This window comes from Polyodon spathula, chromosome 5 (genome assembly GCF_017654505.1).
Source record: "Polyodon spathula isolate WHYD16114869_AA chromosome 5, ASM1765450v1, whole genome shotgun sequence".
In the NCBI taxonomy this organism is placed as follows: Eukaryota; Metazoa; Chordata; class Actinopteri; order Acipenseriformes; family Polyodontidae; genus Polyodon; species Polyodon spathula.
The window spans coordinates 30,515,952-30,539,766 of record NC_054538.1 but is presented as its reverse complement, the minus strand read 5'-3'; the positions used below and the strand labels follow the sequence as shown (position 1 = coordinate 30,539,766).

Below are 23,815 nucleotides of genomic sequence, written 5' to 3'. Positions count from 1 at the left end.
TCTTTGGCTGCTGGACAAGAGATTGAATAGTTATTTCACAGTGGTAATACTGTTTTAATGAAATACTAAATACACTGTCGCTGCAACTATAGTTTAGTCAAGAAAGTAAGTGAGGCAAGGTTTATGTACTAAATGTGATTTTATACATTTTGTTTAAATATAGCTATTACAAAACAAATAAATAACATCAATAAATTAGGGAAGGGAATTTAAAACGTAAAAACTCAGCAGAAGTGGTTAAATTTTGAATAATATGCTAGAAGTGTAACAAATTTCACCAAACGCACATTTTTTATATATTAATTTTAGCAATGTATTATCATATACATCAGTCCGTTGCATAACCGACTACTTTGGCACCAGAGTAAGGTCGGATATTACAGACAATTGCCTCAAGCAGTTTTTCTAATTGGGCCGGTTTTATTCTCGTTGGATCTGGTGCTTCAGTGGTGCACTGTGTTCATGCTGTAATAGGTGTGGTGTCGGATTCATTCCACATGGTAAGAGTGTTAATAACAAGTGTTATTCTCCTAACGTTACATAGATTTAATTAAATGGCATCTCTAAACAAAAGAACGAGGCAAAGTCATGTTTGGAAGTATTTTGAGGAACCGAACAAAAAAATCGTGGTATGTAAATAATTATACCAAAGAAAATTGCCTTACCACAAAAACACAAGTTCAGAGCTTCACCGTTTGAAATGAAAACATTCAGAATTTAATATGGATGGGGTTACTGATGGCAGTAAAAATCAAACATCCAGAATAAACAGAATGCACCAAATGGCGACTGACATTTATTTAGCCCTTACATCCCTGTGAATACGTATAACACGATTTTAAAAGGAAGGTTTTTTTTCAATATTAATTCAGTGAATGCATAAGTGTAAATAAATTATGTATAGACCAGTACACTTTTACGCAAACCATTTGTTTAAAATATCTATGTAATTTGTCAACAAAACGGGATACAGTCAGCACTATTCATTACCCAGATACACGTCAGTTGAATTTTACCGTCCTTCTATTAAGAATAAAATCAATCCCCATTATATATATATATATATATATATATATATATATATATATATATATATATATATATATATATATATATATATAATATATACATTTGTTTAATGCAGTTACCCGTCACCCCAGTTTTCTGATACAAAGCCCATCTCTTCTGTGTTACAATGTACTTGTCTATCCATCATCCGTTTTCTGTTTTTTTGTCTTATTTCTTGTTTGTTTCACAATAAAAAATATTTTGCATCTTCAAAGTGGTAGGCATGTTGTGTAAATCAAATGATACAAACCCCCCAAAAAATCAATTTTAATTCCAGGTTGTAAGGCAACAAAATAGGAAAAATGCCAAGGGGGTCAATACTTTCGCAAGCCACTGTAAGTTTAGCCAATTGAGTCTATATAGGATGTGCGTAATTTCTATCTGCCTTTCTCCTGCCGTAACTTTGTTTTGAAAATATTTTATGCAGTGTATGTTAGTGACGTTGTCTTGAAATTGAAATGGTATATCAATGTTGTATACAATGCATTTTTAAGAAGCTGATGGGTAAAAAGATGTCAGGATATTAACAATGAAAAGAACATGACAGGTATGTTATTTAAACAGCTGTAGCAACATGTGGGGTTGTATAATGCAGTCAAATGGAAGTATCCACACCAGCAGCGATCAACGTGGCTTTGAGAATTTTGCTTTGCTAAAACAGAACTTGTTTCTATTTTTTTTTTTTTCTGTCACCCGACTGGAGTGAAACTGACCAATCGTAAGCACACCCTTGACACACATCAAACACACATCTCAAAACACGTCACACCTCAAAACAAGTCATGCCTCAAATCAAGTTAATCATGGATGACGAAAAGTTAATTAGGTGCAGCAGTATCCATCATTATGTGATTGCAAATTGAACGCCTGCAAAGAGATCCAGAAGAAAGACAATGCCTGGGTGGCTTGCAGGTGGTGCAATTAGCAGCACGGAGACATTTTCTTTCTGATTTATGCAATTTGCACAAAAATAGGTTTATTAATAAGCAAAAATAAACTGGAGCATACAAGCAGTCTTTTTTTGGTTTGTTTGTTTGTTCGTTCGTTTTTATCATAAATAACGTTTTGTTCACTAAATTGTAATCCAGGTGCAAAGGTTTGTTTTTACTTGTTTTATGTCCAGTGCCTGACAGCAAAACAAACAGTAAATAATAATGCTGGTAAGTATTGTTGTGATACGAGTGCTGTCCTGTTCCAGGTTTGTGCTGGCCTCCGGCGACAGCTCCGAACGTGTTACTGTCTAGTAATTACAAGCAACAAATAGACAAAACAAACATGGTTGATTCACAAAAACACAGGTCCTTCCGGGTCACTTTACATTAACCAAAACGAAGGAACAGATTACATCGCTTCGACCCCTATTTATACCGTCACCCATGACCCCTTGGTAAATGATTGCAGCCACTCTTCCAATGTGCGTCTGCCATGTTATTTCCATTCTGGGTCAATGAGTTAGTGTACCGAAGCTCCGCCCCTTTTCTAAATGAACCGACTTAACCCTCGGAACGAAATGTCAGGCCAAGTAGTCCAGGGTGCTTAGCGCCCTCACAGATTGGGAGGGAGATTTACCACAAGGAATCATTGTCTTTCTATCACAAGACCAAACATTTTTTATACTTCAATGTCTTTTAATAGCTAGCAATACCTGCAAGACATGCATGACCTTTCTCTGTTGGCTGTTTCTTTTAGACTGTCAACATGTCTTATGGCCTGTTTAAGAGTTTAGCAGATATGTTATCAGCCATTTTCAATTACTGTTGCCTTTAGCACTATAACAAAGCATTTTAATTTAAATGTTTCAAGTGAACAACTTGCTCTTTAACCATTACAGCCCTCCTCAAGCAGTTTATGATGTTGTTTAAGTGTGGAAGCATGCTGGGGCCTGTCGACTTCAGAAAACAAAAAGATCCCAGATTATTTACGTGTTCATGTGGAACTCCCATACGGTATAATTTCAAACAGTGATTTCTTTATAAGAAGACATTCTTCTTATTAAAAAATAGATTTGTGATGAAGTGGTACTTGTTGCTTCCTATAATGTTGATATCAAATTGTAAAACATGACAGTAGTTCATTGTAAAACAGGCATATTTTATTATATTTTGTTTGCTTGTAATGACACACTGTGTCTCACAGAGTTAGTATGATTTGGTATACAGATTAATAACATTAAACAGATTTGAAAAAAAAAAAAACTATAAGCAGTTAACTAAAGTCTTAGATCCAATGGCTTAAGGTGAGAAAGTTACAACTAGTGGCTAGACATCGGGCTAAGAATGAGCTACTATTTGAAATAAGGTAGCATACCACACTGCCTTTTTCCCCAGTAACAACTGAACATACATACAATGCAGAAAGTACAAGAAGAGATAATTGGCTGCACATCTGCTGATTTCTTTATTCTTTCTCTCTTCTAGGTAAGTGTGCATTTTCTGTGTTGGGCCTTTGAAGTGCTGGGTGGAGTAGGTGAGTCTTTTAACCAAGAGCTATGTGATTTTCTGTTGTTGTTGTGGCTGCTGCTATTTGAAATGCTAAGACACTGAATATTAATTTCTGTGGGATGTGGAATGTCAGGCAAGGTATTTTGCTTTCTGTTTTTATCATTCCATGAACTGGAAAAAAAGTAAAATGAAGAGGTGATATCCACCAGCAATTGTGAAAGGGTTGAATGGAATTAACATATTTCACTTGACATCTAATCAATATTTTCAGCAACCATTGAAGGTGCCTGTCAATATTTACTTCTAAACCTGGCAGTGTAGTGCTGTCACATTGCACCATTCCTCAGTGACTGAGAGGACTCTAACCGCTGATACACATAAATAGAGAAACATGCTGCCCTGGTTTTACGTATCCTTTCACTTTCAAAAGGAATTCTGTCAAAATAAAGCAATTCTTGATCAGACAAAACTTACAAAAAAGCTCAAATACAATGACAATTGACAGGTATTGGACCACACAAATGCAACTGTATATGCTTGTTTATTTCCATTAAGTAGAACTAATACCTACAGCAGTTCCTAAAAGTCATGGAGTTCAATAATGTGTGATACACATCCCTCAGTGTTATAAACCTCACAGATTATCGTTGACAGTGGATTTGGAGCACAGTGTTTTTAAATTACTGTTGAGCTTAGAAGCTCTTACTGAACCTGTGGCTTGGGTTCGAGGTTCAGACTGTCATAATTGTAATTATAAAATGGGTTGGGATATTATTGATTTTATTTTAACAGATATTATTGTGCAACTTGTTCAAGAAGTTTAAAAAAAAAAATTTGAATTGGACGCCATTATTATCCCCACTAAAAGCAAAATAATAATACAATACCAGACCTCCTCCAAGTACATGTTAATTTGTTTAGTGACTCCAATGTCCACACATTGAGGAGTTAGACCACAACAGTTCAGTAACGGAACCAACAGTAATAATTAAAAAAAAAAAAAAAAAAAGTCAGGAAAAAATGAATTAGTGAATACAAGAAGACACCTCTCCCTCAGTACTGCTGAAATTAATACAATTGACATTGAAGCCAATAGAGAAGAGTGGAATGCTAAAAAAGAGTAACTGCTTGGGCTGTGTCAGTTTTTAACGATTAGTCAGCACAAACAAAAAATAATACGGGCTGGAAAACTGCACCTAAGACTGAAATAAACATAGTTTTAAGAAGTTTCTTTGCTGAGTGGGACGATCTATAAACATAATTTCAGATACCCGCTTTAAAACAACAAACAGCGTCTTTGTTTCCCTCCTAAAAACTTCTATGTGACAACAAAAAGTCACAACATCACCTTGCTGTATCCCAAACAAACTTAAACAAACTTAAATCTTTGGTACTCAGGATGCAGATATCTCTATAAGGTAGTTTTAAGAAGCTATTGGGTACCAGCTGAGAAAGACAGGAAGATCCTTTCTGCAGTTAGTACAGTTGTCAACTGGAAAACAAAAAAGCAGAAACAAACTCCCCTAGTCACCAAACAGTGCCACCTACTGCACAATCGTCCATCTGTGTAACCAGCCATTTAATTTAGAAAATGACATTCCATGGCACAGTCCTGGTACAGGTACATGAGGCAAATACTGAAAATATTCAGATAATTTATTTTTTAATTTATTTAATTTACTATTAAAAATAATTTGTTTATCTATTAAATTCATTGGAACTATTACATTTATTGGAACTATTTTTCCTAGCACAGTAATATATTTAAGAAAAAATAAACATGTATTAGTTTTTTTAATAAAAATGTGTCTGTATCTTTATTTCTTTAATAACCACACGTCCTGGGGCTAAAGGCACAGGGCCCTGGGAGGGTGGTTATTCTATCACAACCAACACCCTGTCATGTCTTTGTGCTTACTTATAGCATTGCCATCCTTATACTGTAGTAGAATTGTACTAGTATTAAAATGTTGTCGTAGTTCATGAAGTTTACTGTATTTCATTTGGGTTACATTGTTGTAATAGGTGGTAAATTGTGAGTATTTTTGTGTGTAAAATAGGTTAGCTTAATATTAGTTTGCTACAGTCATATCTCTTTGTTAACCAGGTAGGCAGCTACGATGACAAAGTTCATAATTTAGCCTTGCTTCCAGGGTATTAATTAACCTTTGTCTTTTGGGAATTGTACGTTTGTTGTATTATGGGGTACTAAAACTTTGCAAACAAGAATACCATTTTCAAAGAAAAAGAATGCAATTGCAATATATTGTTTAGATATCAGATGAAAAGAAAAGCTTTGTTTGCTTCAAAACACAATTCAGCACAGTATGTATGCTATTACATTTATACACATGGTAGTTTCAGGATTTCTTTAAGGCAGGTACCATTCCGAGATAAAATTACATATATTTTGTCCATCTTTGCCTTCAAAATACATTGATGTTTTTCTTGTACTGGTAATATTTAAAGGAAACACCTGCAGTATGAAGCTTTTAAGATGTAAAAACTATTTCTAAAATTAATGGGAGCTACATCTTTAAATATCAGGATGGTGGTTGTGGTGAGGTTAAAAATATCGGCAAATCAGCGAGGAAACAGCTCTAATGTTCAGTGTACATGTGCTTTAAAGCACTTTAATTGGTCCAAATGGTTTGTCCTTGAATTCAAGGAGCCACTTTGTTTACAAACCCACAGGCTATAGACATGACCATGAATGTCCATCTGTGTCTGCATTTAACAGATTAATGTGAAAAACTGGGGATCACTATGGTGCCATTTGTATTTGAGTCCTTTGGAGGCGAGATCCTGAGCATATTTCACGGCACTTGAGAAGTTCCACTACACATAATGAAAATCTTTATGTACATGAGAGCACTGTCTTCCTTGTCACATACATGCATGCACACTAGGACCCCATCTTGTGAAGCCTTGTATTTAAAAGTTAATGGCAGCCGGAGAGTGAAGCATGCAGAAAACGTTGGTATGTTGGGAAAAAGTGTAGCAACACTTTCAGCCAACAGTCTCTGTTGTGCTAAGATCACCCAGCAGAGCCGTGGGAACTGGAAAAATCCTGGTAATGGTGCGTGCTGTCTGCAAGACTTGCCAGGCTCTGGCACCCTGTCCTCACCCCAGGAGGCCGCTATTGATAGCGAGTCCTCTGTCTTCTGTGATAACGCTTCCTGTTCACCCTGATGTCCCCCGGGGGAGACAGGGTCTGATACTGGGAGGACGATAGCTTAGTCGGGGCTGCTGCCGGAGTTGCAGGTGCTTGCTGCCTTGTCAGGAGCTCCAGGACCTGGGCCATCTGCGCCTTGAGGTCCATTATATCCCTCGCCTGCTTTGATCGCTTAACCCATCTCGCTTGTGGAGATGGGGAGCGGCTGCGCAGGGGATGCCCTGCGAGGGGCTCTGGGATAAGTGGAGGAGTGGGAGACCTGGGGCTCCAAGGGCCGCTGATGGCTCGGCCACAGGAGACGAGGCCTCCGTCCCCATGGCACTAGCCAGTTTATTGCAAAGCACCCAGGGCTGAAAAGCTGTGCAGATGTCACAAAAGGTCTCATCCCTTAAGGCCTGTGACAGATTGAGTTTTTCTTTATTTATCCCGTTGTTTCTTCTTCCTCGCCACAGGGGTTTCATTTCATTATTCATTATATAGAGGCTTTTAAATTAAAATAAAAATATGAAATAAAAATATTGTGACCAATGTTTTTGTCATTTTATACAGTGTTAACATTGTTGTAGTTAGCATAGTTTATGTTATTACTTTCTTAATTCTATGATTTGTATCTATTAATTTGTCATCCATTGTCTTCCTTACTGTAACTGTCATACTGTTAAAGTCATTCAGGTGGCTCTTCCGATTCAGAGTGAAGCTGTATATTGTTCAATGGGCAATGAGGTAAATTTAAAATAGGAACAAGCTAATCCAACTTATCTGATAAGATTTTAAAATTTGCATTTTCTGTTTCAGTTGAAAGTTTTCTGATCTGTCCTGTCCTAAATCTCTTCAGTGAAAGTTTTGGAGCTAGTAAATAGTCAGTGGTTATCATTGTCATATTACAGAGCTTATAAAATCAGCCTTGGGGATTACCACTACAGGGTTAAATGAGAACAAGAACAGGGTGTGCTTTGGCTGTGTTCCTTGATCCCAAGACAGTGGAGGCTTATCTAGTCATTTATCATGAAGTGGGGTGCGCCTGGGCTGATTTATGGTCAGGAGATTTTAACTCTGTTGCCAAGTACTGTATTGAGCAGTGACAGGTCAGGTCTCCTGTGCCATGTGTCTGTTGTATGTTTGTCTGTGGGTGTAATAAGCCTCTGGTTTGCAGGCCTTGAACAAACTAATAGTGTTTCAGCAATTGAAAAGTTAATTAAAAGGTAAAGAACATCAAGCCCTTTTTGTCATTACTAGCTTTGCATTTAAGAGTATTTATTAAGATTAATTGTATGCAAATATGTTTCTAGAATGCAGAAAGATGGATCAAACAATATCTTAATCTTCTTCACTGTCACTGGCAGCAGTACCATCAGTACTTGCAGCAGCATTTGCAGGTTCAGCATCTGTAAATAACAAGAGAACTAATTAAGAAGGTAATAAGACCTCCCACATTGAGCATTACAAAGAGCCCATAAAGCCTCCTGGTAATGCCCAATATGCTTCTGGCCTCAGTTACAGCACTATTTATCATTTTTGTATTTTAACTATTTGTGTTTCTTTATGCACTCTTCCACATACACACTGAAATAAACAGTCAATAAACATGTCCTGTGCATGTCGCATTGAAACAATGGATACACATTTTTTTCTGAATAAACTACTTTTTATTTTGTTTACGGATTTAATATTTACTGTTGATAATATGTAAATATAATTTAAGGGAGCATTGTATATTTACTGTTTTTTTTTTCTGCCCTCTTCTGCTCCCCATCCCTATCTCCATTGTACTTCAGCCAGCTCCTCATCATGGCCTCTGTCTCTGATTCCTTGATAGAAGATTTATTGGCTGCAGCTGTAAAAATAAAAAGAACGATTTGATATTTTACGGTATTTTTATACACACAAAAAAAGTGTTAAATCGAACAGTGGTGTTCAAACAGGGAAAACACAATTTAGTGGTATAAATTAACAAAGTGCCCGTGTTAATAAAAAACATTGTGTTTGTTGATTTTTACCAATAAATTATGTATTCCCAGTTAAATGTTGAATTAAATGTTTACCTGATAGAGGGAGCTGGGTGCTCTTGTCACTGTCCCTGTTCCCATTGCTGGTGATATTCTATCTTCACTGCTGCTGCTGCATGATGCTGCTGTGGGAAACAAAGGAGGAGTTGGCAGGAGTGGCATCCCTTGTGATGATGTCCTCACATTCTTTTTTTACTGGAAATTCGTCTTCATCTTCTTGAAATGACAACTTTGCAGAGGGTCTGTTTGAAAATTGGAAGATGTTCATTATGGGCATTTGTGAAATAGCTGAGTAATTGTGAATTGTGTTTTATTACTGGTCATTATACTTAACATTGATTTATTGATTGGTTAAAGGATGTGTTAACATGTATTTTTCTATTTGTGTTGTACTTTAATTATTGTTTTAACTGGATGGATCAGTTGATGTATTTAACACTTACTTCTGCTTGCGTGTTTGTTCATTATCTGTGGTGTGCAAGTTGGGTGTTTCATGAGCTCTTCTAAGTTAATTGCATATGTTGCTGTAACAGAATAAAAGTGAACATTATTTTATTTTCAACTTGCCTGAATATGTAACACAAACACACTTTTTACTATGACATTCAAATTCTATATAAAATATATTTAAAAAAAATAAGAAATGTGGTACTGCTTGAATTGTAGGCACTGTACATTTAATTTGAAAGTGGTCCTGGCGAGTAACAGAATAAAAATGTACATTTAGAAATACTGAGCAAGATATGGTTCATGATTCATTTAACTGAGCAAAGTAAACAAATTGTAATTGTATTTAAAATTTTAACACAGCTTAGACAGTTTTTTAGCAATCTTTATATTTTTATTGTAAGGACCATATAAAAAAACACCTCTGTAGTGTGCAACCTTATGAAGGTAGATATAGAGCTAGACGAATGGTTCCTGTACCTGTCTTGTGAAGCACTCATACTTCATGTTTGTCGCATGTCTCGGTGGGGGTCTCCTGAAGCTCCATTGCTTTTCCAACTCTTGCAGTACTTTTGTAATAAGGCCACAGATACAACAGTTTATCCACACTCAACCAAACTGATGGCACAACTTTAATTTCCTTAGTTTTCTAGAACACCACCACTGCATACATTGTCTGTTATTCTAAAAAAAAAAAAAAAAAAATCACATGGCATTAAATTGAAATAAACTTGAAATAACTCTGCACCAAAACACAAAAATAAATTATTGTAAATGTCCTAAACAAAATATACAATCAAGATAAAATAAATAAGTCAACCAGTTCAAACTGATAAATGCATCAATCCCTACATATACATAGTGAGTAGATCTGAAAAGGGTATTATAACTGAATGCGTGAGGATTCTGTGCACCAATGCTTGCATTATCTGTAAGGTATGATTAAATGAAATTACACAAATCCATCATTGTGTAGTGTCATTTGTGGATCTTTAACAAATGCTATGTTGGGAGGCAGTGTGGTCCAGTGGTTAAAGAAACAGGCATGTAACCAGGAGGTCCCCCGTTCAAATCCCAGCTCAGTCACTTTGTGCTCCGTCTTTCGTGTGAGATGTTGTTGTAAGTGACTCTGCAGCTGATGCATAGTTTACACACCCTAGTCTCATATGTTGTAAAACGCTTTGTAATGGTGGTCCACTATGAAAGGTGCTATGTAAAAATAAAGATTATTATTATATGTAGTTTAAGAGAATCCACAGGATATTGAAAGAAAGAGACTTACAGAAAACTTCTGGCAAACCAAGCTTGTAACATCATCAACAACAATAATATATTTTTTTACAATTATTTTTTTTTGGTCAACAAGAATGGCATTGTCACTTGCATTGACAGAAATCATAAACATGTCCATGCACAATTCATTCAATTGCCTGAAACATGGGTGGGTATTGGCAGATAAAAGCCCAGAGAAATGCTTCTTTTTGCAATCTCTTTTCAACTGCTTGGATTGCCCTGCACATTTTTTTTTTCTGGCAACCTGCAAATTACTTGTTGAAGTGGGTATTTTGGCTTTCTGATCACTCTTTTAATGATTTGAAGGTAGTTCTCAAATGGAAATACTGAAAAGTTTTGTAACGGACCAAATTTCCTAAGATCATTAGCCAAGTTAATATTACATACAACTATATTGCAGCAGGTGCAAAATGTTGAACAAACGAAACAAGTATCTCTTCTGCATAATCACAATATTGTGTGCACGTTAACGGACTGCATAATATTGTGATAGCTGCATGAAGCATAAGAAAATGACAATACAGAACATCACATGTTTTTCCTTTGGGTGCTACTGGACTAGTGTATAGAAGGAAAGTCCGAAACGCTGTTGCTTTCCATATATCGATTTCAGCAAGAGATTGTCCTTTTCTGGCAAATTCTCAGGCAAGAAAGAAATTTAATTTACTATGGATTCAGAGATCAGTTTACATGCCGACCTCCAATCCTGGTGGGGAGGGGCCCTTTTTATCCACAACAGAAAGAGCCTTCTCATTACACCCAAGCAAACTAAATGCATAAAATCTAGGGAGAACTGTGATGCCATTTCAATTTTCAATTTCCTCAATGAACAATCTCCCATATGATGCTCTTCATCAACCATCTCATCAAACATGACATCGGTTCTGGGGGAAGCATCTACTTCAGGTCAAGTCATTCGATTATTTTCCCAATTTTGTACAAATTTCTCACATCCACTATAGCCATTGTGGTTTTTCACATTTTTCACAAAGGCCCTTGCAGGCGCACTACACACAAAATTTGAACTGGTGATATTTACAAGCTTGCCATCAAAGGACATTTTCATTTTGTTTCATTTCATCAACAAAGTACTTTAAATAAGAGAGTGCATCTTTTGGCTTAGATTTTCCCACAAACAAACCAATGATAAATGGGTTCTTGTTTTTGTCTTCCTCGAGAAGACCAAGTACAGGCCAAAATTGAATGTTACTACTCTTAAAAAGTGGATAGCCATCAATATTTATTTGCAGTTACACAGTCATTAGAAGCCAGCTCCATGTGTGATTCCAACTGAGGTGTTATACCCTGTGCAACACCAAAATGATGATATGTTCCCCCAACAACCATCTCCAAATTGTTTGAAGTGGAAGTAGCCACTAAAGTATGAGCAATTTTTGGCAGATAGGGAAAGAATCATCTTAAAATACCTAATAAACTGATTATGTGGCACATTGGGATGTTACTGCTAACAGCCCAACCCTTCAGTTCATCCAGTAGCTCCACACCTTCTCATCCTCTACCTGACCCACAGATAGAATGTTCTTCACTATCAAAATCGGCACTATCATTCCTGACAAAGAGATTGTCATTCACTTAAAAATGTACCGCAATCTCTTGTCTTTCACTATTACCAGTATTGTGTTCATTTTTATTGTGCTCTTCAATATTCCACACTACACTACTACTACTACTGCCAGTATTGCCATTTTCTGCAAATTGCACTTGACAGACTCCACCACTATTGTGTTTATTTGCATGCTGTGTGTTCCCTAGTTCTTGTGAAATTGCACTAAATCATCTGCCTTTTATTTGCCTGACGGCGGACGGTTCTCTCAGAATATATTTTATCAACATTAGCCATAATAATAAATACCAAGTATCAGTACATAAATACATTGAATGGAAACTTCACAGAAAAAGCCTAAACCTAATAAATGTGTAAATACTTTGGTTAAGTGGGATTTGAATACTTAATGCCAACGGTAGGAAAATAAAACATTTGCATTCAAGCTTGCAATCACAAGGGCGAGAAAGACCTGTAACGGTTGTTCCAGCTAAAACCAGCCCGACGATGTCAGTTTATATACATAAACATTGCACTTGTGCATCCTGTGTAAGGAGATGTCCGTCCAATATACTCAATCACAGCGGAAATCTACACAATATGTTTTGTTTACAAGTGAAATTAAAAAAGCTGAACCCGGGTGGAGCATTAATCCCAGCAGTCACTTGCACTGCATCTCAGTGCCAATCACTGTGCTTAATGCCTCTGTCACTTTGCTTATCAAAACAAACACAGAGCGTTTCACAGCAATCCGAACCCCAAGCAGTTGTAAGTGAATATTATATGCAACTTGTATGTTCACAGCAAAAAATAAAAAAATAAAACTATGCTTGGTAACTGCCAGGATTCTTTGGATCTCTTAAGCATATCTGGTTTGAGTTTTTCTTACAAATGTCAGCACAGACATTTGCCAGCCGTCGGCTGTCAGCTATTTGCCAACGTTGTATGGACGTTGGCAAAAAGTCGTAATTTTCCCAACTTTTTACAAACGTTGTAAATCCCATTGCAACTTGTCAGCCTTAACCGACGTTGGGTCAATGTCATAATGCTATCTGGGTATAGCCACATTGTGTTCATGAAGAATCACTGCAGTGCGAAAAGCTTAAGATTTTCCCTGCCCTGTCCTAATTTTATTAATATGTTCTTTACAGTGAATTATCTGTATTTATTTTGTAGGTGATTAGACAATACAGAACGAGACAATACTTGTTTCTACAATGGTTTGCACCTTGTACGTTTTTTGAGGGTCAGCAATTGTCCAAGTGCAAGGCTAAATCTTGGCCCACTTAGTATTTCAGATCCCTACACAATTTCATGCTCTTTTCTTCATTTGAATACATTTCAGTACCATTTAAACAGATTAATGATGGCAAAGTCTTAATTTGATAGCGTGTGCAGAACGCCAAGTGAAAACCATTCTTTACATACGCCACATTTTTAATGACCACTAAAGTCCCACTTTACGACCGCTAAACACGTTTTTGGCAGCAATATATACCCTATTCTTACTACTTTTTTGATCACTTTAATACTCTACTAATTGTAGATGTTCTATGTAATGTTTAGTATGTGGGATCTATTGCTATCTACGTATTTATCCTTTTTTAAACTACTCCATTCCAAACAGGCTGACATTTTGTTCTCAGCAAGCTTTGGGGCAGAATAATTTGCATAATACTTCAAAAAATGTGTATGCAGATAGCCACACTAAATTACTTAATTCAAAATGGATAATATTCAAATAGACCACAACACATACTGTACTTCATAATCTTATAGTCTAGGTTTGTGGTGGCAAAATAAGGCTAATCTATGATTGGGGGTGGGGGGCAGACATTGAGACTACATACATAAATCTTGCATTACTTATGGTACTCAATCTGCAAGTTAACCAAGCTGCTGTGCTGTTTGAAAATAGATTTGTCTAACTGTAGTTAGCTGGAGGGCAGTAAACATTCTTATAAATTGGAAATGGAACATTAAAATTATTGGGGCGTTATGATCTGCCCAGTTTTACCGCAGCATTTCTAAATTAGACAAATGTAAACTGGGTTGCTTTATGGGTAATTCGTCATAATGAAAAGTAGCTGAAAAACTCTCTCAGGTTACAAGACATTAATCTTACAGTGGGATTTTAATTAGGTAAAGCACACTGTATAATTTACCTGCAAACTTGACCATAAAACACTTGGGATTTTCTTTAACATGATTTTCTACCTGAAAACTTTTCTACGCTTGAGTGCTTCTCATACCTGTGAGAGGGAAGGCAGTACAAAACAAGGCTGAGGCATTTTACAGAGGCTTTAAACCTTGCCAGCTGCAATCTTCTTATTAATTAACATACAACTTCCATCAGCCGACCACCTCCAAAAGGAAATGGACTGCACTGACTCTAACATGTGACCGAATCACACCAAATACTTGTCTTAGCCATGCTTTGCTCATGTAAATGGCATAAAAAAAGTGGGTATAAAAAATTATGAACCCCATTCTAACATGCATTCCAAACCCCAGTGTCAGATTTGCATAGCTGTTCTTAAATGTTTGGGAATTTAGAGGACCCCTCCCTAAAGGGGAAGAGTTACAGTAGTACAGAAGAAATGCCTTGATAACTGCATGTGCTGCCGAAAATGAGGTGCTTTGTTTTAGTGACTCATTATAGCTCTGTGTGTTTTTGTTTCAGAATCAAATCCAAGCTACTTTAGTAGGATCAGCTTTGCTTGTCTTGCAGTTTACTGATGTCAGTGATCCTAAAGACAGGACTTTACATGTGCATATTGTGGCGATGTAATTTGTGTTACTTGTGTTATTGATAACATTTTTTTTTTATTTATAGTCATGTCCTTGATATCCTTTTTAGTTAATGTATTTATTCACCATGAATAAACACCAAAGTCCACTGCCATCCTTGTGTAACATTTTTCCAAACATTTTAGTGAGTTTGTAACAATGGAAGGATCAGATTGCTAGCAGGGGAATTGTCAGAAGGTGTTGGGGGGGGGGGGGGGGGGGGGGGGGGGGCATTGAAGAAACTGACCACAGATGCTGAGGTTTTAAAAAAAGGATAACATTCTGCACAACATCATGTTATGCTCTAAATAACCAGGAGGATATATTTATCTTCTCCCATCTAACAGGCAGTTATTTGAGACAAAATGGGCAGACAGAGCTAGCCTCAGAGCAGAAATCATTTTTGACCATACTCATTTTGCAGGAATGGTTTCTGTTTCTTGGTTTTGTGGGATTTAAGTTGAGTGGAGGAATCCGCACCAGTGGGTTTACAATTACATCATATGCAATTTGTGGCAAAACGTTTGTAAAATGCTGTTTACTTGATGAATGAATGAGTGAGTGATAGGAACAAGAGAGCTGCATACCAACCAAAAATCAGCAGTCACTGGGGATGTTTATGTGTACTACAAGACTACAGCAGTTTCATGCTGGTTTAAGTTGATGTTTAAAATACGTATTGAGTTGCTTTTTAATGTGAATTTCTGTGTTTAAATGATGCAAAGTTAAAACCCAATCAAGCAAAATGTAAAGAACAACAACAAATTGTTGTGTAATAATTATATATGCATTGAGACACTAAATGTGTGTTCTTTCAGAGCCTAAGTTAAATACAGCACAAAGTAGTTTAGTGTGATAGATCGTTCAATCATCTAAGTCACATACTGTTAACATTGTCTGATTCTTTTAGTCGTTCGATTGGTAACATTTGCATAAAACATTGCCCAGTGCCATCCCTTATAAATATTTCCCATAGTAAAACCATGGCAAAGGGTAATAAAGCACAGACAAACATTGTAAAGTCTGTTGAGGCATGATAAAGCATATTAAACAACGTGGCGAAGCTTGGTAAATTATGGTAAATGTGTAATATGACCATGGAAAGGCATAGGAAAACAGCAACATTACCATGCACGTTACTGTGGTAAGCATTTGTAAGGGATTAAATATGTAATATAGAGCAGATCTGCTCAGGAAGTGTTCTCCTCTAGTATGACACAACCACAGTACCAAGGAATCTACAAGAGACAAAAGCTCAGCCTTTTGTAGTATTATCCATCCTTCGGATGAGACATAAAACCATGGTCCTATTGTAAGTGACTCTGCAGCATCAATTGCGATGCATAGTTCACCCCAAAGTCTCTGTAAGTCACTTTGGATAAAATCATCTGCTAAATGATAATAAATAGTAGATTTTGAAGACTAGTTGTGACTTTATGTTACTTTGAAGAGGATATTTCATGGTATCTGGTTAAACTAATATTGTTGTTTTCAAATTCCTTGTCACCAAATATGCAACTTGAGTTGAATTGTTTTTTTGTTTTTTTCTAATTAAAAGTTGGAATTTCAGAAGTATTTTCTATAGTAAAGGTGGTCAGTAAGCTCTAGAGTTATGATGATATCACTTATTCAACACAGGTGTTTTTGCTGCTTAAAACATTTATCGTAACTGGCTAATGGTACAATTGAATGCTATAGTTACAACAGGAGCAAATTAATTTACAAGATTGTAGCTGAGTTATTGACCCTAATTAGTCTGGGACAAGTGAATCTGTTTCCACTTAGTATATTGAACAAGTACCATCATGATATCCATAAAAATGTGGATCAATTTACTTGGTTCATATTGCTTTAAAATTAAGGTAAGCCACACCTGCAATCTTGAAGGTGATGATGGTATCTGTGTAAGGTAATAGCTGCAGATAGAAAAATGTATTATTTTGTTCCTTATGAAGTAATTTCCTGTTGTGTTAACAGTGCAATCCACAGTGGAAATTAATACGATAGTATCCCACCATGCACTGTGTTTTATTTTGAAATAATGTGTTATGTCCCATGTTAACAGAGGTCCATATTGCTAAAAAGAAATGAAAGAAGTATTTTGGAAAAAGTAGATGCGAACACACACAAGTAGGGCTTTAAGTTTTCAGGTTTTATTTTTAATCAGGTGACGTCCCTTTAAACAAATTGAACTGTTACATAATTAAACTCAGAAAAAGGTGTTAATTACAAAACAGTCTTTGCTTTTACCTTCATATCTTGCCTGAGCCTAATTCTGGTCCCCTTAATTTAATTTCAAACAGAGCTGACAAATTACGTGACTTGTTCATCCGCTAATCCTACTTTTATCTCGCATTTGATTTTTTCAGTCGCCTAATTTAACGTTGTGCTTTTGTTATTTTCCCCACTAGTTTAACGGAGAGGTCCTGACAGGTTTTTTTTTTTTTTAAGCATAAAAATGAATACATAGTGCAGAGCCTGCACTGATAGCAAGTCCTTCAGAGTATTTAGTGAGTGTTCTGAGTATTTAGCCAAACTTATCACAAAGCATTTTGGGATATTGGAGGATACACAAAAATGTTGTTTGTTGTTATAGAGTCCACACATCTGATAAACCACACTACTTAATCTAATTTAGAACCGGACTCGAGATTACCCCTGAGGTGGTCTGGAGTACAGTATTAAACTCTGTGCAGTGTAGACGCAAACCGTATTTAGCACTTTTAAGCTGGTTTAAAGGCAACTAATATGGTTTAAAGGCATAGTGTGGACAGGGCCTTAGTACCACTAAACCAAAAGCAGGTACTCTGTCAATAGTACCCCCTTGAATAATGACATTTTATGCTTCCTTACCTACAGCCAAACTTAGTATCCAAATTATTTTAAAATGCAAAAGCCTATACCATCACATATACCAATTACATGGCTGAGAAACATGATAAAAAACTAAAGGTTTTGCTAGGATAGCCTAAGTCAGGATGGTCAGCGAAATAGATTGCGCTGATTTTGTATCTTTTTCTATTATTTTTCTTGATCTTTTCCTATTATATTTCTTAGAACTAGAAAAGACACCCACCACCCACCACCCCCCCATCCCCATCAATTGAATCTGACGAATCATATTTTATAAAAGAAGAACGAAAAACCTAGTATTTTGAACTAGGTGGGGGGTGGGGGGGTGGTGGGGGCGGTCGCCAAGTTAACTTAGACAGTTGCTGCTTTTGTATGTAAACAAAATCCCATAAGCTTTTCTCCATAATGTTTATCATGGGAAAGCATTTATTTGCCATGACACCTTTGCTATGACCTATAATTTATGAAGACATCCCTGTTCGTTATTAATGTACCAAGCAGGCATGCTCTTCGGGCAATATCTATAAAGCAAGTTAATAGTAGGTTGATAAATCATGAGTTTTGTCAGCTCATTTCAATTACATTTCTTGCTGTGGAAGAACTCCATAATGTAAATTCAACATAATCAGTTGAGTTACCTCAGTTTTCCCATTAAAAAAAAAAGCTGACAATAGCTCAATACTCTATAATTAATAACCTTTGATATTTTTTATTTTTATTTTTTTTATATAAAATTGTTTTGCTTTACTTTTAAATGTTCTTAAATGTGCAATGCTTTTAAGGGGGCGGATGGATGACTTTTTGACATTTAGATCAGTGGCTAGCTATACTCTTGTGATAAGGCGAGTTAGGCTTGGACTTCAACCTTTTAATTCCAGTCCTGGTACTGCATTCAACACAGTGCTTTATTGACCAGTATTTTCTTTCTTTGTTTACAATTATTTTTAAAATATCACACTTATAACACTTATTTCCAGAGTGTCGAAGAAGAAGAACAAGAACAAGAGCAGCAATGAGTGCTTAAAATTCCCTATAGATTTTTTTCCTGACATTGGTATTATGCATAATTTATTCAGTCAAAGAAATCGTAACATTCAATTAGTTTGTAATTTCCACTGACAGACAATGGTATGTTAATATTAAATGGTCTGCGAGATATATTTCAATAGCACTATGCATTTGTTTTGTTCCAGGATGAAGAGGCTGAGCTGAGAATTATACATAGGGCCTGATCCTTCACTCTATAACTATTAGGCCACACTGGCTCTAGTTAACCATAACAATGAAGCTTTAACTGCTCATTACATTGTATGCAAATTAAATTCATGCCATGCATACTTAAAAAGAATCCACACGCCACAGCTGCAAGTTTAGCATCAAAATTGTTTAGTCTTGAATGCAGAGAATGTAAGTAGTTGTTTTACTTTTTCAATCATATCATGCTTTTAATTATTACATCACTACTTAACACAACTCTCGTAAGTAGGTCCTGCTTACAGATTTCATAGTTTTTAGAAATAACTTTAACTACGAAAATTGAAGATATCTGTATATAAAACAATAATTATAAACATTTTCGTGCCAGTGCTTCTCTGGGAGCTTATTCAGATAAGGATGAATAAGAGACACGATTACACCTGGTATCCATCATCAGATTTCCTGACAGCTTTCTCTACTCTTCTATGAAGTATATGGGCTACATACTTTATTTCTATTCCGGGTTGTCTGTGGGTCTTTTTTTTCAGTATTTTTTTCTTTCAGTCACTGCCTTGAGGTTCAACTTCTTTGTTTTACTTATTCTCCCCTTTCCTCACAATGCCTTCCTACAAATAACATATCGAGTATTCTGCTGACCTTTAGGGGTTTGTCCCTCAGGATTTTTCAAACATGACAATGATTGATGGAGCACAATGCTTATGCTGTGCAGGAAACAGATCAGGGGGAAGTCAGGAATTTGCATGATAAAACATCACATATTTATTTTCTGTTCTGCTCCCTCTTCTAATTCTCATAAAAAGGCAACAATACAAACTAAATAAAAAAAAAAAAAACCTCTAGGCGAACATCAGTCCTCAGTTGCAGTTCTCCTTGGGTTCTAGAAGCTAAGGGTCTGTCTGTGTTTTCAGATACAAATATGTCTCTGCTGCAGAGAGTGGTATTTAAATTATCCTGAGGCCTGTTTTTTTTTTGCAGTTAACAGCGGTGTAGCTGTCTTGGTATTTGTGCATCATTTCATGAATATCTTACACTGTGAAAACACAAAAGGGGATAATTTTTCACTTTCCTTTATTAAATTGTATTGAAAATGTCCTGTCATGTAAATTATATTTCCAGATTTAAGGGATATGCTTTCTGAAACTAAATGAGTAAAAGCAAACTATGAAATGAGGGTGCAACAGAAATACAGTGATTCTTAGTGGTAAATCTCCCTCCTGACCTGTGGGGGTGCTAAGTAGCGAGAACAGAGTACCTTGGATGGGTTTGCCTGTCAGTTCAGGGGAAGTCTGCCAGCTAGAAAAGGGGTGAAACTCTGGTGCATTAACTCATTGACCCGGAAGGGAAACGATGTGTCAGTCGCGGATTGGAGGGGTGGCTGCACTCGTTTACCAAGGGGTCATGTGTTTTGGCATAAAAGGGTACAGAGAGACGCAATCTGTTTCTTCACTTTGGTTTAATAATAGAACCCGGAAAGACCTGTGAGAATACCTATGATAACGTATCGTGAGTGTTTGTTTGTTTTGTTACCAATTGTTGTTGTTTGGTATTAGTAGACGGCTAGCACGTTTCGGAGCTGTCACCAAGGGCCAGCACAAAACTCGGAACAACACTGCACTGTTGTTACATATAAACCTGTATCACCCACCACGAGCACTACTGCACACACCCAGGACTGGTGATTGTCCATGCGCTACATATTGTTGTGTATTGCCAGGGATTATTATTATTATTATTATTTGGTCACCAGACCTGGATTAAAAATAAATGTTTGTTCCAACTGGATCTGTCTGTTGATTACGCACCGCATCACTCCTGCACCTGTACACAGTCAACCACAGGGTGTAATTGCAGAAAGTGTGATTCATTATACCATATTATTTTCACCTCACTAATTAAATAGTATTACAGCACAGTGTAAAAAAAAGGCTTGATTTAATTAATTTAGGTAAACTGAAACAGTGTTTGTTGAAAAGAAGGATGGGAATTTTGCTGACTAATTTGCTCTGCCTGACTTTGTAGGTACAATAAACATATTAAGTAATGAAGCACCTAATGTTGTCTGGGCGATTTCAATACAGTCAGCGCCGCTTTGTAGGGACACCTTCAGAGAAGGAAAAATATCCCGAATAAGAGGCTGTCCCAAATAAGCAAATTAAATGAGAGACAGTTGAGACGACCTTAGTCACTTTTTTTTATTCTTAATGAAAAGAAAAATAATGAAATCACATTACATTATGATTAAATGTTAAATACAGTCGCCACCGCTTACAACGGACACATTAGTGTTAACACGATTTACCTGCAGTAAGCGATGGACAGTATAAACACCCACACAATTTTGTAAAATAAAATTTTGGAAATGCAGCAACCATCTTAGGCCATAGGTCAAACTGGAGTGTTGTTATATTTCATAACACTGAAAATATGAAGCTGCGAGCATAGATGGTTTATGAGATATTAGCATTTATAGCAGGGGCTAATATGCAAAGCTCCTTTTTTCCTAAGCATCTCTCTGGGATGCATGATTAATAGTTACAAGTCTTGCAGGCATCTCTTACACCCCCTACCCCCCACATAATCCATGTAGTGTTTCGGTGCCAAACCAGTGAAAAGCCTTTGCAGCCACAATTATTCAGCAAATTCCTAAAACTCTTAATTTGTAATCAGTAATCCACCCTTCAAGCAGTCTGTCTAGTTGTTTTTGCCTTTAGAGTGTTTTGGCTCATGCTGTTTTACTTTTTGAAAAGACTCTACTGCATGCCACATACTGTAATCTGCCTACAATATGCCAACTGCTTCAGTACCCCTGACAAGGAATTATCAACATCCTCAAGAAATGAAATAAGACAGCACCTCCAAATCTTGTGTTATTTCAGATTAAAACTACTGTATGCCAGTAGAATTTTAGTTTTGTGCATGACCAAGAGGCTGCTTCTGATGTGATTGCTTGCAGTCTCTACCACAGCATCTTGATCCGTTTTGGGGACAGCTTTTGCATCACTATTATGAGGGCTGGTAGTTCATTCTTGCAAGCAGGCTTCCCTCAGTCTTGTGAGTACTGACTGAGTGGTTTTGCCAGTAGCTTGCACAGCTGGGCATCCACAGTGTTACCCGTGGTAACTGCCATCCGGTGGTCCTGTACTGTACCGTCCCAGTTCCGACCCGGTGCTAAAGTCACTGAACCGGTACTCAACCGACCCAGTTCTGACCATACCGAACAAACCTGGTACTTGTCCCTGTTTCGACCAGTACCGTACCGACCCGGCATTAAAGTCATCGACTAGGTACCGTCCCAGCTCTGTCCAGTACCATACCAACCCGGTGCTAAAAGTCACCGAATCGGTACTGAACCGACACGATACCATCCCAGTTCTGACCCGCTACCGATCAATCGGTGCTTAGATCCCGGTCCGGTACCAAGCTGGTCTTGTTCAGGTCTTGAACAGCCCCGTTGCTGTCTTTAAGGAGACTGAGGCAGCACCTGTACATTGTTACTGTACACTGCATTGCTACTTGCTTCATGCCTGTTTTTTATCCCTGCAACACATGCAAGGCCAGTCTGCCTGTTGAGGACAAGCACGCAGATGCTGTTTTTCTGGGGCCAGAGCATGCAAAGGAGGCATATAGCCAACATGTTTAGAGCTATTTCAGCTCAACAGAGCGCTCACGGTAGTGACGTTCCAGAAACTTCTGGGCTTGATGGCAGCAGCGTATCAGACCCTACCTTTGGGTTTCCTCTGCATGCGCCCTCTGCAGGCCTGGATCAACAGCAGGGTTTTTCAACCTCCGTTAAACCGTGACCACCTATTTTTCAGCTTCCGTTAAATTGTGGCCACTGTCTAAAGGCACCCTCTTGGTGGAAACAGCCTGCCCATCTACGTCTCTGCATAGCGCTGGACAGTGTCACCAATAGAGAGGTCTTCACTACAGATGCGTCCAGCCTGGGCTGGGGCATTGTGTGGAATGGCAGGGGTGGCAGAGTCTCCACATAAGTGTTTGTGAACTGTAGGCAGTTTACCTGGCCTTGCAGAATTTTTTGAGGGAGACGTGTTTTTGTCAGTACTAGGGCAGCCTCAGGCATCACATGGCCCGCAAGTTTTTGTTCTGGACATGTCTGGGGTGACAAATGGGCAGCAAACCTCCTCTCAAGGGGAGTTCCCAGCTCTTCAGAATGGCGGCTTCACCCCGAGGTGATGAGCCTCGTTTGGGAGAGATTCGGGAGAGCAGAAATAGATCGCATTACCTCCCAGGAATCGACCAATTGTCTCCTCTGGTTCTCCATAAAAGGAGGTGGGGACCCGCTGGCAATAGATGCCTTGGCACACCAGTGGCCGAGGCAGCTGCTGTATGCCTTTCCACCACTCACCATGCTCCCTGCTGTGTCTCAGTAGCCCCTTATACCCCTTTTCTATCTGCACACCCGAGTCGAGCCAGCCTGGGATGGCTCGGGTAGCTTGAGTTGCTTTTACACTTGAGAAGGGCGAGTCGAGCTGAGAGATGTCACACATATTGAACGTCCTGAGTCGATTAAATTAAATGTCACAGACTGCGAAAATAGAAAAAAAAAAAAATAAATATATATATATATCTTTTTATCGTGGATTTTTACATTTTTTTTATTGCAGAAAAGTACTGAAACAAAGGAAGCAAAGACGGGGGACCGTATTACTTTTTTTTTTTTTTTGATGCATCGATCCATGGTGAAAATTGTGGTCCTGGCTGTTGTCACTTTTTCTTAGGATGGTGCTTAAGCGTGACTCTGAAAAGCAATAACCCTGCCCACAGCCTGCTTCGGCCCCGAGCCAGATTCAGATATGTTGCAAGGCTGGAGTTTCACGGTATGGGTCGGCTCAGGTCGTGTATCTTGCTAGTGGAAAATCACCATAGCTGTGAGGGCCTGGAGCCCTCACGGCTTGGGTGTGCAGGTGGAAAAGGGGTATTGTTGGCCCAGGAGGCTCTG

The 23,815-nt window shown here is 37.6% G+C and overlaps 1 protein-coding gene and 1 long non-coding RNA gene across 6 annotated transcripts in view; one reads left to right on the top strand and one right to left on the bottom strand.

The window, feature by feature from the left end:
- The window catches only part of LOC121315828 (SAM and SH3 domain-containing protein 1-like), a 356,703-nt gene that overhangs the window by 142,704 nt on the left and 190,184 nt on the right, over positions 1–23,815 (top strand). The gene's annotated exons all lie outside the window — the stretch shown is intronic.
- On the bottom strand, positions 7,407–8,957 carry LOC121315829. Its single transcript, XR_005950328.1, has 3 exons — positions 8,727–8,957; positions 8,405–8,518; positions 7,407–8,069 (listed from the first exon to the last, which is right to left on the bottom strand). It is a non-coding gene; the product is annotated as an uncharacterized LOC121315829 (long non-coding RNA).